The 16182-nt window shown below is 41.8% G+C and overlaps 1 protein-coding gene across 5 annotated transcripts in view; it reads right to left on the bottom strand.

The window, feature by feature from the left end:
• Nucleotides 1-9035: 9035 nt before the first annotated feature.
• The window catches only part of MKI67 (marker of proliferation Ki-67), a 32534-nt gene continuing 25387 nt past the window's right edge, over nucleotides 9036-16182 (bottom strand). For 2 of the 5 annotated variants that reach the window (XR_010367687.1, XR_010367685.1), the window contains exons 19-21: nucleotides 15066-15259; nucleotides 12754-12821; nucleotides 9036-9233 (exon numbers count right to left, since the gene is read on the bottom strand). The gene's annotated coding sequence lies outside the window, so the exon portion shown is untranslated. The remainder of the gene's footprint in view (nucleotides 9234-12753; nucleotides 12822-15065; nucleotides 15260-16182) is intronic. The other 3 variants (XR_010367688.1, XR_010367690.1, XR_010367686.1) reach the window with 2 other exon arrangements.

Below are 16182 nucleotides of genomic sequence, written 5' to 3'. Positions count from 1 at the left end.
TCTTTTGCTAAGGGCTGTGTTCAGGACTATTATTACCCTCTATAAAAGCCTCACAGTCTTTCTTTCCACTTGTTCAGCACACCAAAGTGGCATAGCAAATTTAATCGAAGAACGCAGCTCCAGGGAGAGCCTTTGGAGACTCTCCCCTTTCTCATAATGCCGTTATCTCCCTTTCCTTGTGTTGGGGATGCATAAAAATCACAAAAAAGTCATTCTGAGTATATTCTTCCTGATAATTATTGTCAGACTCCGAGATAAGTACCCTACGTGATGTAATGTGTGTTAGACCCGGCTCTCTGAATGCAAATCCTGCCACCTTCCAGGCCCAAACAATGGGAGCCCTAAACACCAGGGCCTGGTATTTTGCCACAGACAAGAGAGAGCTTTGATTTTTTGTGTTTCGATAAGGCGCAATCTGGGTGCCTTTATCTCAGCTGTTATATTTAAAGATGACATTCTAGCCTTGCAGCCTTGCCTATTGTCTTGACCCTGATTATCTCCAAATGTTGTTGTTTAGTCAAACTCGCCGCTTTAATGAAAGGCCTGCTCCCAATTTAAGGAAAATTATTTAAATGCAGAGTATCCTATACACTGCGGTTTCCAAAAGAACTAGGCGGTTAATCAAAAGTTAATTGTATAATTCTCATGCAGATTAGGGCCTCTTGCAAATGAATCCCAGGTTGTGATTATTAAAAAAAGGGAAAGTGCTGGAGTAATGCACAAGGGTCTTCAGCCTGGTAAACAATCAGCTAAGGTTTAATTTGTGGTAAACAAAGTGCTGATACACCAGGGGTCTCCAAAGGAGACAAAAAGGTGAAAATAAATTAAAAAACAACATACAGATATGATCTTTTTGTTTTTAGGCATCTTTCAAAAACACAGGCTAAATGAACAAAAAGTAATCCATTAATATTTACTGGCAGCATCCTGGCAATATGCAAATGAGAGCAGTCCCATAATTACGCTGCAGCCCTTGGACAGGGATCCTGCTCAGGCAGTGTCACTGCCACCACCTCCAGTCACCACCCCTGTGCTGCTCCCGTGGAAAATAAACGGCTCTAATGAACACTTTGATTAATCACAAACTGCTGCTCCCCGTGCCAGCCAACAACCTTGGCAGAAAAGGGCACCAGTGGTAGGGTCAGAGCTTATCCGTGTGCTTTGGAATTATCCAAGGCAAGGAATAAACCAGCAGTGATGTCTCCATGCCAAAATAGTCATGGATCAGCTGAAAAAAATAAAGAGGAAGTGGCTGGATAAACAACTCCAGGTTTTTAACCAACATCCTCAAAAACTGAGTTTTCTTACCTGGATAACAACCCAAGGGGGAAAATATTTATGTCATCAAACTTTCAAAGGAAGTTCCTTGTTGGAGCTCTGGATGCTGAGAATTTTAGACATTCTGTGCTGACAAACTCTGACCCCCAAGAGAAGACTGCATTTGACCTGAAGCTGTAGAGAAAGCTTCCAAAATTGATTAATAGCACTGGGATTATGGGTGTGTAGTTTGATTAGAAATGTGTAATATCACAGGGTGGAAAATAGAGAGTTTGGGGTTTTAGAATATAGTGATAGATATATAGCAAGACAGAGGGTTTAGGGCAAAGGCTGGTCTTTCTTTTTCACCCTCTTCTTCATAGGTTTGAGTAGTATTTTGTAATTAGACAGAAAAGTCTGCATTGTGGACTTTGTGTGATTAGTTATCGGGTTAAAAGTGAAAATAATTTAAGTGTCATTTCTTAATTAAATAGTTTAGCTTTAAAAGACCTTGTAAAGAAAGATATTGACAGAGAAGAAAAGAAGCCAAGGACTGGCAGTTCCTGACGCAAATTGTGGCCAGAATGGAAGCCAGGAGGGTTAAAGGAAACTCTCTGGTGACCCTTCAAACTGGGGCCCAAACGGAGAGCCCTGGAGTGTCCTGGGATGAGTGGGAAGCTCAGGGCTGCTGAAGAGGGTGGTTCCAGTCTCCACTGAAAGCCTTTTCCATAGAAATGGTGCAAGTGGCACTGGCTGGGCTGCTCTGCCTGTGATGAGCAGTACAAGTGACACCAGCACAGCCAGAGGAGCTGTGACTGCAGAGCTCCTGCTGCCACGTGGGATGCAGGACTGGAAATCCCTGTCTGCCTGCCCAGGAAAAACCTGTTATCAGCTTATTTATTTCCTGATGACAGCATGCTGGGTCCTGGATGGAACAAACAAAAATAAATCTTGGGAACAAGACATGAGCTCCACCCTGGGATTCAGGTGTTTGGTACTCACCTTCCTGCTTTTCTCTGTTTAAAGGCAATCTGAGCTGTGATTTTCTTCTGCCATGAAAAGATTTATCCTTTAAATTTAAATTAAGAACAGGATCTCCAGCAAGGTATGGGTGATTCAAGGCAAACTTCATAGCTGGCCACAGCTGGGCAGGCATAGCAGGGTTAGATGGGATTTTGGGAAAGAATTCCTGGCTGTGAGGATGAGGAGGGGCTGGGATGGAATTCCCAGAACAGCTGGGGCTGCCCCTGGATCCCTGGCAGTGCCCAAGGCCAGGCTGGACACTGGGGCTGGGAGCACCTGGGACAGGGGAAGGTGTCCCTGCCATGGCAGGGGTGGCACTGGGTGGGATTTAGGGTCCTTTCCCACCCAAACTATCCCAGGATTCTAGGGTTCCATAATTATAAACATAAATTAAACCAAAATAATCATTTAGGCTGCTCTAGACAAACGCTGTCAGACCCGCAAAGAGGACTTTGGCAAAACTGGCTCAGGCTGTGCTGGAATTTGGCTCCTTTTCTGAAGGCATGAAATGAAATGGGAGAGAAGGGATGGAAACAGGGACCAGCTGCAAGTCTCTGTCATTCTACACTGTCAGAAGCTCCACTTTCAAGAGGAAAATAACAGAAAACACCCCTAAATATTCTGAAATGGAAAAATTGCAATAATCTGCCACTTCCTAGGATTTAGCAGTAACTATTGTGATGTTTTAAAGGGATTATTTGTGTAAAAGATGACCACCAAAACATCCAATCCTCAATTAGTGTGAGCCATCACCTGGAGGTGAAGGGAATGCTATTTGGCATTAATTAGGAATTAAGGGTAATTAAGGACACTCATGTTTATTTGCCATCAATTGAAAAAAAATACTAAGAAAGAGCAAATTTGTCTCTAAAGGGTATTGGGTTTTTTCATTTTCACTTTATTATCGTTCTTACTTAGAACATTTTGTTTCAAAGGAAAAGGAGGGGAAATGTTGCTTTAGAAATAAAAACCTAGGAGTCATTAATTATGCAGGGTTTTTTTTGGTTGTGTTTTTTGGTCGGTTTTTGGTTTTTTTTTTTTTTTTGGTTGGTTGGGGGGTTTTTTTGTTTTTTGGTTGTTTTTTTTTTTTTCCCCGCAGGGGTTTGCTCTGTGTTCCCAAGAGCAGAACCAAGAGAATTTCCCTGGCAAAGCTGCAAACCTGGAGTGCTGAGAGCAGCTCCTGAGGCAGCAGCAGCAGCAGGAGCCCCAGGGTTGTGCCAGGGGGAAGTTTTAAAGGATCAGGGAATATCATCCCATTTCTCCACTACTCATTCCTTCAGAGTTTGGAATTATTATTCCTTTTAACTCAGGAACCCCAGAACAGCAGAGACCTTCCAGCTGCCCTGCCCAGGGTGCAGGTGAGGGCAACATTGACTTTTCCCACGTTTCAATCAGCCCCTGGCAGATCCCAAATAAATCTTTCCATCAGAGACAGACTTTGGGAACTAAACTGTTCAGTAATATGCATTTTCGATCAAAACACAGGGGAGACTTAAAAAATTTACTGTGCATAAATAAAAGATTTGATCACTCTGACTCCCATTTTCCAAACCCTCACAGACACTTCATACTAATATTGACATTAAACTTCAATATTGATGTAGGGATGAGAAAACAGAACTGCCATAAATACTTGAACAGGATGCAGGAAGAAGTTTTGACAAAAATCGGGGTTTTCCAGGAGGTTCTTGGGATTATTTCTCCTGTTGGGAGATAGAAGAAGGCCCAGGAGGGTGTTCCACACCTGAGCAGGACACTGGGCTGGGGCTACAAGAGCCAGGAGGGCTTCCTCTGCCATGGAATCATGGAACATGGAATGGCTTGGGTTGGAGGGACCTTAAAGATGATTCCTGCCATGGCAGGGACACCTTCCCCTGTCCCAGTGCTCCAAGCCCCAGTGTCCAGCCTGGCCTTGGGCACTGCCAGGGATCCAGGGGCAGCCCCAGCTGCTCTGGGAATTCCATTTCAGCTCCTCCCTACCCTCCCAGGAACAATTCCTTCCCAAAATCCCATCTAAATCTATCCATTGCAAGCTTAAAGCCATTCCCTGTGTCCTGTCCCTCCATCCTTGTCCCCACTCCCTCTCCAGCTCTCCTGGAGCCCCTTCAGGCCCTGGCAGGGCTCTGAGCTCTCCCTGGAGCTGCTCCTCTCCAGGTGAGCCCCCCCAGGTGTGCCAGCCCTGGAGCATCTCCTCATTTGCTCCACACCCCAGTTTGGTGCCTGTGTCCCAGCCTGTCCCCCTGAGCTCCTCCAGGAGCTGTTCTGCCCAGAGCAGCCCGGGAGGGTCTTGATGAGCCCAAAGCAGCAAAAAGCCTCATCTGGAGACCGACCTCAGGCTCAGGAAACGTTTGCCAAACCCCAAGGGAGGGCTCCTACCTTGAGAGTCCTGGTGCTGCTCCCCAGCTCCAGGTGGGATGGAGAATCCAGGGGCTGCAGCCGCACCCCAGAGTCAGCCCTGGGAGCAGCCCCAGAACCTGAAGGTCGTGAGATCGATCCCCACACGGGGCAGCAGTTCTGGGTGTTCCAGCTGTGGGTTTCTCTGGGTCTGGATTGAAGGCACTTGAGACTCTAGCTCATGTTCAGACTCAGGTGTTTATTATTTCTTATCAGTAAAACAGCAGCACAACTGAGTTTGGCAGCTTTTCATTAGAAGGCACAACATGGCCAACAATCTCTGGTTACAGGGTCTTTGAAGACTAAACTATCCAATTAAGAACTGACACCTGGATTATTTTTGTTTTTAACCCAATAACTGATCCCAAAGAGCTGCAATGCAGATTTTTCTGCTCAGTTACCAAATGCCACCCAAACCCAAGAAGAAGAAGGAAGAAGAAGCAGGAAGAAGCACCCCAGGACAGCACCCTGTGCCCTCCATCCTGCTTCCATCCACAACACACTAAAAATCCCAGAACCGAAATTTCTCACCTACGCTACTCTCTATAACCTATTTCACACTTTTGTGGATTCCAGTCTGTCTTGAAGTCTTGGAAACTTTCTCCATGAATGAGGGTCAAAGTCAGCGCTCCCCTGGGGGTCAGGGCACCCCAGAGCAGACACAGAAATATTCCTGATGCTCTGGGTTTCCACAGCCTGGGAGCACAGGAACACTGTCACCCTGTGGAGATCTGTCCATACCATGGCCTCACTCATCAGGTGAGCTGAGAAATTTCCTGGAAACCACAATTCTCCATAAAACACATCAGGTGCCTGCTCAACAAATAAAACAAAAAATAAAATAAAATAAAATAAAATAAAATAAAATAAAATAAAATAAAATAAAATAAAATAAAATAAAATAAAATAAAATAAAATAATTTTAATTTAATAAAAAAATTTAAATATAAAATAAAATATTTTAAATAAAATAACAAAACATTAAAATAATAAATATTTTAAAAATATAAAAGAAATATTTTAAATAATATAAAATAAAATATAGAATGTTTAAAATAATATTACATTAAAAAATAATAAAATAAAATATTCTTTTAAAAATAAAATAAAACCGCAGTCTACACAGTATGGCAAGAACATTACAAAGTTTGAAGTTTCTTTGAGAAAAATGCAACTGAAGAGCAGTTATTTCATTATAGGCATGGTTCATTTTTGCTGTGGAGGAAAAAGCAAATCACCAGAGCCAACATCGAAAATAGCATCTAATTTACTTTAAAACCAGTAAAAATTGCAAATAATTAGAGCTGGGTTGCCCAGGAATCGTTAGAGAAATCAATATCCAGCACCAGTGAAGTGTCTGCAAAATACCAGATGGTCACGAGTAAAATCCAGAACGTGAGAGCTCGAATACTGCCTGTAAAGGGGAAAAAAAGGTAAGTGTGAATTTTCCCTGGGGGAAGACAAAACTGATCAAAATTAAATTCGGCAAATTCGTGATGAGCTTGTTTTGCTAATCAATATCTGAGCAGAAGGGCCGGGCTGGGGGTGGGCATTGCCCTGGCTGGCAGGGATCCAGTGGGAATGGCCAGTCCCGAAAATCCCGTGCCAAGGGCTCCTCCTGCCTTCGCGGGACTGCAGAGACCAGGTCTGAGCCAGAGAGAGGGAGTTTAAGGCAAAAATTCCACAAAATTGGAAAGAGAAAGGAAAGGGAAAGGGAAAGGGAAAGGGAAAGGGAAAGGGAAAAAGGAAAACAGAAAAGGAAAAGGAAAAAAGGAAAAGGAAAAAGGTAAAAGGAAAGAGGGACCATCCAGTCCCAGCTATGCCTGGTCCCCGCCTTGTCCCCAGCCCAGAGCTCCGAGTGCCACCTCCAGGAATTCCTTGGTCACCTCCAGGAGCGGTGACTCCAAACCTCCTGGGCAGCCCCTGCCAAGGCCTGAGCACCCTTTCTGTGACAAAATTCCTCCTGAAATCATTCCTAAGCCAGGGCCCAGCCAGCAGTGTCCCTCGGTTCTCTGCTGTCACTGCACTCCTGGAGCTCCAGCTGAGGGAACAAGCTCAGAATTCCATCCTCCTCACCACATCCCAGGGTGAGACACAGTCCAGGGGTTTCCTTTTTGGAGCAGGATGGCCAAGAGACCTTTGTCAGAACTCTCTCTGATTTTCCCACTTGGTCATGGCTGAAACAACCACTTAGGGCAGCTTTTGGCTTCAGTCCAGTGATAGCAAACTATGTACAGATAAACATATTTTTAAAATATTAACTCACGGTCTTCTTCCGATTTTAACTTCCTAAACCCTCCAGTTTTAGTTATTGCAAGTGAAGCGCAGGGACTTTGTTCCCCAATTAACCTTGGAGAATAAATTAAAATGGAGAACTCTTCTTTCTGCTGACAACTCATTGTTCATGTGATGCTGGTTGGTATCCTACAACATCTCCCTGAAGAGCTGTCTTTGACCAGGCTTACAAAATGGGGATCTGGCTCCTTTTCCAGCCTTTCTGATGGTTATGGAAGTGTGTCCATTTGGCCTCTGCTTCTATCTAATTAAATCTCCATTAAATAAGTGATTGCACCCTCTATAAATGACAGAGTGCATCCCCCTGGATATTTCATCCATAGCAACTGCTGTGACTGTCCCAGGCTGTTTTAAATGGACTTTTAAGGAAAGTCAAGGAATTTGGTGTGCTTCAGTCATTGCAGGCTTGTTTCTTTGGAGCCCATGGAATTGGGACATGGAAATAAACAAGAGACTTGGAGCCCTGAGCTTGGATAAAACTCCTCAGAGCTGGGGCTGTGGGAGGTGGCCAAAAGGAAGGAAAATGGCAAAATTAGAAATCACAGCTCTGGCCTTAACAGATATTTTAGGGGGAAATTTAAAATTGAAATTTTATTGAAATGTACTAAAATTTAAATTGTAGGGGAATTTTTAAATGGAAGCAGATTTTTGGCTCCATAAGGAGGAGATCACATGCAAACAGCATCAGTTGGGCAGGAATTCTTGGTTGGTTTTGTTTGTACCTGGATATCACTCTGAGGGGTCTGAACCAGCCAAAATCACTGTTATTCCAACCAAGGAATTCCCTGGAAATTTAGAGCTGGACAGAGGGAGAGATGCCAAGCACACTCCCAACATGAATTGGGCCGATCTATGATGAAGTGAGATACTTCATGGGTTTACATTTCTGTCAGGTTTCAGGGCACTGAGGATTGCACATTCCCCTACTCTTGGCTTAAGTGCAGAGAAGATGCAGAGCCATTAATTAATTTATCCTCCTCCCTGAATCAGTCAGAGAAACAGCCCATGGCTGCACTTGTGACTGTCAGCACTGGAGAAAACCAGGTTAGACAGCAAATAAAAACTGAAATTTCAAAGTATAGAAGGATAAATATCCTGAAGAAGAGCCTGGTTTGGGCTGAATTTTATCTCTCCCATCTGTTGGACACCAGATCAGAATTTCTGCTATTGCAAGAAAACTTGAAATACTTTAAAGCTGATAGTGAATGAATGTGGTGTGCAGCTTTAATACAGCACAACAACCTTCAGAGGGGTCATATTTCATCTTTAATTCATTTAAAATCAAGAGGCTGCATGACATCACTCTGACATTCCCTAGGATAACAGCAGCCAGCTGATGTCACACACATTCTAAGGAAATATGTCAAAATATATTAGCTCATATTTTTATCTGGGCAGCTATCAAATGAAGTCAACAGAAAACAAGCTCTGCTGAAAGCAAACATTTCCATTTTCACAGTCTCAGAAGGGACAGAACAAATTATTTATAACACTGCAGTTCTTACACACAGGCGCGACTTCCTCTTCAGACTTTAGGAAAAAGAAAACGAGGAGAGCATTAAAAACCAGCTTATTTTCGAGCCTGCACTAATTCCAGTTTCACAGGTGTACAGACCAGCCCTCCCTGAAGACTGTGATTCACAATTCAGCCTGGAGATGGGCCGAGTACCACTTGTTAAACTGTGAGAGCTTGGGAAAAACCACCAGATTCCTTTTTTGGGGGTTGTTTTCCCAGAGCCAGAGGCTGTTTCCATCCCTCTTTTCCCAGTCCCTCTGGGAATCACACACACAAATACTGGCACATCTCAGATTTACATTTCACCCAAGCCCAAGGGGCTGAAGGCAGGGCCTTTTCTCTCTTTTGGAGAGGCTCACTGAGAAGTGTTTGATCCTGTGAAACTGGAAACAATAAATTGTTTCTCGTGAAGAAATGTATTGGAAACAATACATTTAATGGTTTTTATATTATTGACGCATTTGTGTTGATGGGGCATCCCTGCAGCCCTCCTTGGCCACTCTGTGATCACAGAAATGCTCCTTAGCTTTGATAAACAGCACCTGAATGAAGCCCTGACTTACCAGAAACTCCATTTGCTCCCAGGAATTTGGCCTGTTAGGAATTCCCCTAGAAAACTTCTTTTTCTCGCCTGAATAACCCAAAGGGAACATTCTTTTTATCCTCAAACTTTCCAGGAAAGCCACTGGTCATGATGGAAGATTATGAGGACTCAAATCAACTCTCTTGCAACCCTGCAAAAATTCCTCTGTGGATTTTGGGGAGAAAACGTTAAAAATGTTTAAAATGTTAAAAGTGTTGAAGTGTTTGTTGGGGCTGCCCGAAAAAACCTTTCAGGATTTGATGCATTTTGTGGGCAAATCTGGGAAGCCTCGGGTGGGACTGAGGAGTTTCACTGGGCTGCTGGGGACACAAATAAAACCTGAAAGAATTTCAGGTTATATTTGTGAATTTCAGGGGTGAATCAGTATTTATCAACCTTTTAGAGACCCAACCCAGCCTAAAATTCCTCCTGGAAAGCAGCACCCCGCGACTGACAGGACTTTGGAATAAAAAGCAGCACTGAAAGAACTCATTCACCTGATAACTCCCCAGTGTGGCCAGTAAAAAAAAAAAAAGGCAACTGGGTGGTGGCGTTTTACACTTAATTACCAACAATTAAATGCTAATTCTGCTTTTTGTCTGCTGCTGTTCCAAGCATTGCCCAGGTGGCGACCCTGATCCAGGGGCTGCACCTGCCCTGGATTTTCAGGACAGATTTCCTGATCTCTGCCCCCAGAGTGTGAAATTGTGCCGATATAAATAATAATAAACAAATCAATTCAAAATAAATAGATAAAAACCATAGTAATAATTAATATAATAATAATAATAATAATAATAATAATAATAATAATAATAATAATAATAATAATAATAATTCCTAACTGCAGGAGAGTCCAACAAAAACATGCGGAAAGAATTTTGTGAAGCAGAAGTTGAAATTCCACCTGAAAAGTGTCAAGGATGAAGAAAAGAAGTGAAATCTTTGGGTCTTTGGTGCATCACAGGTAGCACGGGAGGTTCCTGAGACACTTTATGAAAAAATAGAACAAATAAAGACGCCCCAATCAAAGAAAGAATTACAGCAATTAACGGGAATTGCAGGGCATGGGAGGAAAGTGTACCCAGATTTTCTGTCATTTCTCACCCACCTTGCACAATTCACAAAAGGGGAAGCAGTGGGAACAGAACTCAAGCAGGAGGAGGCAGAGAACCCCTGATAATGGGAGTTACAGCTTCAGAGAGGAAGACAGGAAAAACATTTTTGGATCCCAAGCTCTGTTTCCAAGCTGCAGTTAAAAAGTCAGGCTGAGCAATGGTTCTCCCAGAGATGTACATTTACACAGGATTTGGGGGATTTCTCCATAGTCCACCACTACAAAGTCTGCTTAGATGTGATACTCAGTAACTGAAAAGTTTCTAAGTTCTTACAGTTATACCTAATTATAAAGGCAAAACCTTTGATCAACACCTTATTTTTTATTTTGGGTAAAGCAAAGACTTTTTACATTCTTAAATCTAATTCTCATTTTCCTTAAAGTGATTTATTTTTAATTGACAATGCTCTTTGAAACACAAACCAAAACAGTTTTAAAGATTTCCACTTGGTACAGACACTCACAGACAACAACTCTGTTTAAATGTTTACATAAATTGAGCTTGCAGATAAAGCAAACTGATCAAAAATTAAGTTCTGGCCACAGAAAGTGCCACAGCTCATTTTTGGTTTTGGGCAAGCACCAAGTGCACCTCTCTGGAGAGAGGGACTCCAGCCCTTTGTGTCACCATGGATTTTTAGCACCTTTAATCTGAGGAGCCACTTGAGTGTGTGAACTATTGACATTAAATTTGTGATATTTTTATAAAGTATATTAACTCCCCATGCACAGCAGCCACTTTTCAGTACTCTGACTTGATTATCTATTTTTTTTTAACAGCAAAGAATGCTCAGTTTGCAACGGTGACAATATTCAGTTGTGGTGGTGGAGGGCTGATCCTGGCTGGTGCCACCAAAGCCACTCCACCAGCTGAGCAGGGGAGAGAAAATACAACCAAAATCTCAAGGGTGGAGATAAGGGCAGGGAGAGATCACTCACCCCTCACCCTCATGGGCAAAACAGCTTCGACTTGGGGAAATTAATTTAACTTATCACCAATCAAATCAGAGCAGGATAATGAGAAATACAAACCAAATGTTAAAACACATCTCCCCCACCCTCTCTTCTACCTGGCTGAGCTTCACTCCCCCTTTTCTCTCCCTCCCCATTCCCAGAGGCACAGGGGATGGGGAATGGGGCTGGGGTCACTTTATCCCCCCCACCCCCTTCCCCTGCTCAGCCTGGTCCCTTTCCATGGGTGCAGGGACAGCTCCTGCCCCTCCTTCCTCACTGCAGCCTGGGGCTGCATCCTCCTGGCCATCCTCACTGCCCTGTCCAGCTGGGCTTGTGCAGGGATTTTATTCCCTTCCCAACCCTGTTATCCCAGAGCTGCTGCCCCCGTGGCAGCTGGGCTCAGCTTGGCCAGCCGTGGCTCCCTCCTGGAGCTGTTCATCGAGGTGCTGCTGGGTTATAAAGGTGGGAAACAGGCTCATTTTATCAGGAAAAACAATCCTGTTTCCATTTGTGCCTTGTCCTGTACATAATTAGGGGCCTAGAGCTGGAATTGGCTCTGTGGGAAATGGGGAAAACTTCCAGCAGCTTCTGCCAGAAACCACCAAAACCTTGTCAAGCAAACCCAAAACAGTTGTAGGGAATAAATTCTTTTGGAATGAATGAGCCACTGGGTTAATTTATTCCCCACTTGAGGAAAGCTGAGGAAGGGAGCCCAACCACGTGGATGTCCCATGGTTTGGCTGTTTCTGCTCTCCCCTGGAGGATCCCTGGAAAATCTTCAAGCTGAGCATCTAAAAATGGGCTTCAGGGAGTAAAATCTCCTTGAAAGCACAGGTGAAACAAGGCCACCTCAATATTTTCAAAGTAAAATTTTTAATTAATTAATAATGATGAAAATAATAATAATAATAATAATAATAATAATAATAATAATAATAATAATAATAATAATAATAATAATAATAATAGTTATTATTATTATTATTATTACTACTACTACTACTACTACTATATTTCTGCCCAGACCGAGCACCTGGGTGCTGGGTGTCTCCTGACACCAAATCCATGTGAAGCCAGGTGGAAAATGTCAGGAGAAAACAGGAATAAAGCCACAAGAAATATTTGTAATATTTGTGTGTGGCTTTTTGCCACTCCATCAATGCCTCAAGCAAAACAAAATCCTTGATTGAGTTTTGGCTTTCATTTTTAGATCTTTAATTCTGAATTTCTCTTACACTTTGTGGGGGGTTTTGGGTTTAATGAGTTGGTTTTAGTCCTAATTTACAGCAGGAAAGTTTTCCTGTGTGTCTCTTTTGATTTCTAAAGCATTTCTTTTATTTCTAAATCTCTTTCTGTTTCTAAATTAAACTGCCCATGGGCATTTACTGAATCGGGGCAGATCCAGAGCTGCTGCTGCTGCCAGGAATTAACCTGAAGCAGGAGGACGAGCCCTGAAAAGCAAAGGCTGCTCCAGACACTCCTCTAAAAGTACCACTCAAATCTAAGGCTAAATTTTCTTTTCAAGATTTTCCACTAGGACAAAAATAAGACCTAATTTTTTTTTCACTTTTCCTTTACATTTTCATATTTTTTCCCAGGTCAATATTTACTTACCTAGCTTAACATGACTTTTCCCATTCTGAAAAGGCATCAGTGCAAACCATTCAAAGCAAGCCATGCCCCTGCAGAAAATTAAAATAAAATAGAATAAAATAGAATAAAATAAAATAAAGGAAAATAAGTAAAATAAAGTAAAAAATAAATAAAATAAAAAGAATAAAGTAAAATGAAGTGAAGTAAAATAAAGTAAAACAAAGTAAAATTAAATTTAAAAAATAAAATTTAAAAATTAAAAATAAAAAAAAAAAATAAAAATCTTTTCACTCTGGACAACCAGTTAAAAACAAACTTTGCAGTGGGCAATGAGAGTGTGAAGCATCTTGTTTTTTCCACCACAGCCCTTTTCTCCGAGCAGTAAAGCCCCTCATTATGTACAGGACAAGGAGTTCCCCCAGCACAAGACACAAATAAAAACAGGAATATTTTCCTGATAAAATGCACCTGTGATCAGGTGTTTCCCACAGCAGCACCTTGATAAATATAAATATATTGATAATATATTGATAATATATAAATATAGCCAAAGTAGTTAAATGTGAATGAAGTATTTGCATAGAGATAATATACTTACATTATCAATAATAAGATAATAAATATCTTGTCTTATGGATTTGTCTTCAGAAAAGCCAAAGTAGTTAAATGTGAATGAAGTATTTGCATAGAGGTAATATACTTACATTATCAATAATAAGATAATAAATATCTTGTCTTAATGGTAATTGTTGCAGTGTATAAGGATATTATATTTATATTATATTGATAATAGGTCTATTATATTTATAATATAAATATCAAGAAATTGCTATTTAGTCCTCAGCAGCAGCCTGCCTTGCTGCCAGACTCAAGACAGATTTAAACACACATATTTTGAGCGGGTACCATTAAAAAACAACCTTTTTTTTTGTGCCTTCTCCAGTTCCTGGTGCTGGTTGTCAGAGGTGAGGAATCAGCCCGGCCTGGGAAGGCTCCTCTGGCTGCACATCCCAGCCCTGCACTGCAGCCTTTGCCCTCTCCTGAGCAGCCAGGCTAAATTGGGTAGTGCTTTTGGAAGCGAACAAATTGGGACTAGGAAAAGACCCCAAGCTCATTTTCAATTTTGTTCCGAGCTCCTGTTTGAAGTGGAGTAGTCAGGAAAGCAATAAATAGGCCAGGGCCATGGGGGAACAGCTCCTGATGTACATTTGGGTCAGGGGCTACCACTAGGATTTCTTGAGGAAGCCAGATGATATTCCATTAGAAAGGAAAAAAAAAAAATCCCAACCGTAAAAAAGTTTTGTGTGGAGCATTTTCGGGAAGTCATGGATACAACAATAATAATTAGCACTGCAAATTAGAGCTGGATGAGATTTAGAACCAAGTTTATTTTACCCTGTCACTTACACGTTGCAAATTTACCTCCCCAAATGTCTCAGCTTGCAGTTTAAAACAGGCATTCCACACACTTATGATTAATTACTATGCAAAAATATTAATTGAATCAATCCGTGCACTTAAACTTATCTTTAGTGAATTCACTAGTTTGACAATATTAGATGTATTAACTTTATATTAATATAAATAATTTAAGTAATAGAAATCTTATTAGGAATAAGTCACTAATAAAAACCAGAATTTCAGACTTTATAATTTTTATATAGATCCTTTAACTGCAGTCAGTGTTTTATTGCCCAAGTTTATGAGAGTTGCATAAATAAAATAGAAAAATAAACAAAATAACAAATCTCTCTGCCTTTTTTGAGTTCTTCTGTCTTGTCCTTCAGATGATTAACACAGAACATGCAGACTGCAATTTGAGTTTTTAAATGGAGATTATTAATCATTTGCATTTTGGTGGGTTTTTAATGAAGTTTGCTCTGCTTTTCTCATTCATGGGCTGTAAATGTATATTAAAATGGGCAAGGCTTAAGAAAGAGGAGAAATTTGGATGGAATATTGGGAAGGAATTGTTCCCAGGAGGGTGAGAAGGAGCTGGGATGGAATTCCCAGAGCAGCTGGGGCTGCCCCTGGATCCCTGGCAGTGCCCAAGGCCAGGCTGGACACTGGGGCTGGAGCACCTGGGACAGGGGAAGGTGTCCCTGCCATGGCAGGGCTGGCACTGGCTGGGATTTGAGGTCCTTTCCAACCTAAACCATCCTGGGATTCTGTGAGGAAATGATTCCTGTCCTTGGACTGGAAGCTGTCCAGTTTAAGCTGTAAACATTCCCTGGCATCAGGGCACACTGGGAAGTGTTCAGCCCATGGGCACCAACTCAGGGGATTTGCTCCCACAGAAACTGAATTTTAATGAAAAATATTAAAAACATCACCTTGGCACCATCAGCTGCCTCGCCTGGAGCGGGCAGAGCAGGACTGGAGCTCCTCTTCAGCTGGGCCATGAAGGGAGGAGGCCCTCACACTCCCAGGATGTTCTGTAGGACACATCCCATGTCCTGGGGCTGTTCCAGAGCCCAGCTGTGCTGCTCTGACCCAGGGATCCCCCGAGCTGCTCCATCCCCCTGAGCTGGGCAGGGGCGACAGGAGGAGGTCAGAGACAAGGTCAGCTGCTCAGTTCTCCACCTTCTGCTCCTTCTCCTCAGGGACTGGAGCCCTTCCCTGCTCCAGTTCTCCATGGACCTCTCCTGCCATCTATTGTTGCAGATAGATTCTATTATTTTTATTTACAAGGGTTCCCTTGCTTCTTTTTTAAGGAATTGTAATGATCATTCATAATTAGTGGAGCACCTTTCTGATGATTCCTGCCCTGCCTTTTTATACAGCCAAGGGGCACTTTGGTATTCTTGGCAATAAATTAATGATTTGTTTGATTTTATTAACATAAACAACATTTTAAATAATTTTTTAAATTGTAATAATTTTATTTTATTAATATTTTGATTTATTTTTTCATTCCTCCACAGTTGGACACTGTTTATCACCACTCTGGAGTGAAAAATAGTTATCATGGAATGAATAATTTAAGAAATGTCAGAAAAAAACCCAAAAACCCCATGAAATGTTAAGGTCCTTCTCTTTCAAGGCCTTTCTTTAAAAGTGGAGGAGAAAATTTGGAAGAGCCTGCCAATATCTGCTTTGATATTAATTAGAATTAATAGATCAGAATTCTATGAAATATTGTTTGCTGGCTAGAGCACAAACATTTTGGGAGATCACACCTTTGCATAATTATGGGTGCAAGGGGAAGGATTAAGGTTTTTAAAGTCATTCTATCCAGTTGTAATAATAGATAACCAAAAGTTTGGATAAGAGGAGAAATGAAGTCTTTGCTAATTATTGCAGTTGTTTTCTGTGGCTGAGGTCACGTCAGAATTCCAATAAATTTGATTATTTCAGATGGATGAATCACTGCCCAGAGAGCCTAAAGTAAATATTGCATGACTGGTTGCCCACTGTATCTCTTAATGAATTAAATCTCATTATTAACCA

Source organism: Passer domesticus, chromosome 8 (genome assembly GCF_036417665.1).
Source record: "Passer domesticus isolate bPasDom1 chromosome 8, bPasDom1.hap1, whole genome shotgun sequence".
NCBI classification, from domain to species: domain Eukaryota; kingdom Metazoa; phylum Chordata; class Aves; order Passeriformes; family Passeridae; genus Passer; species Passer domesticus.
The sequence above is the reverse complement of the archived record's forward strand: the minus strand, read 5'-3'. Positions and strand labels throughout refer to the sequence as shown.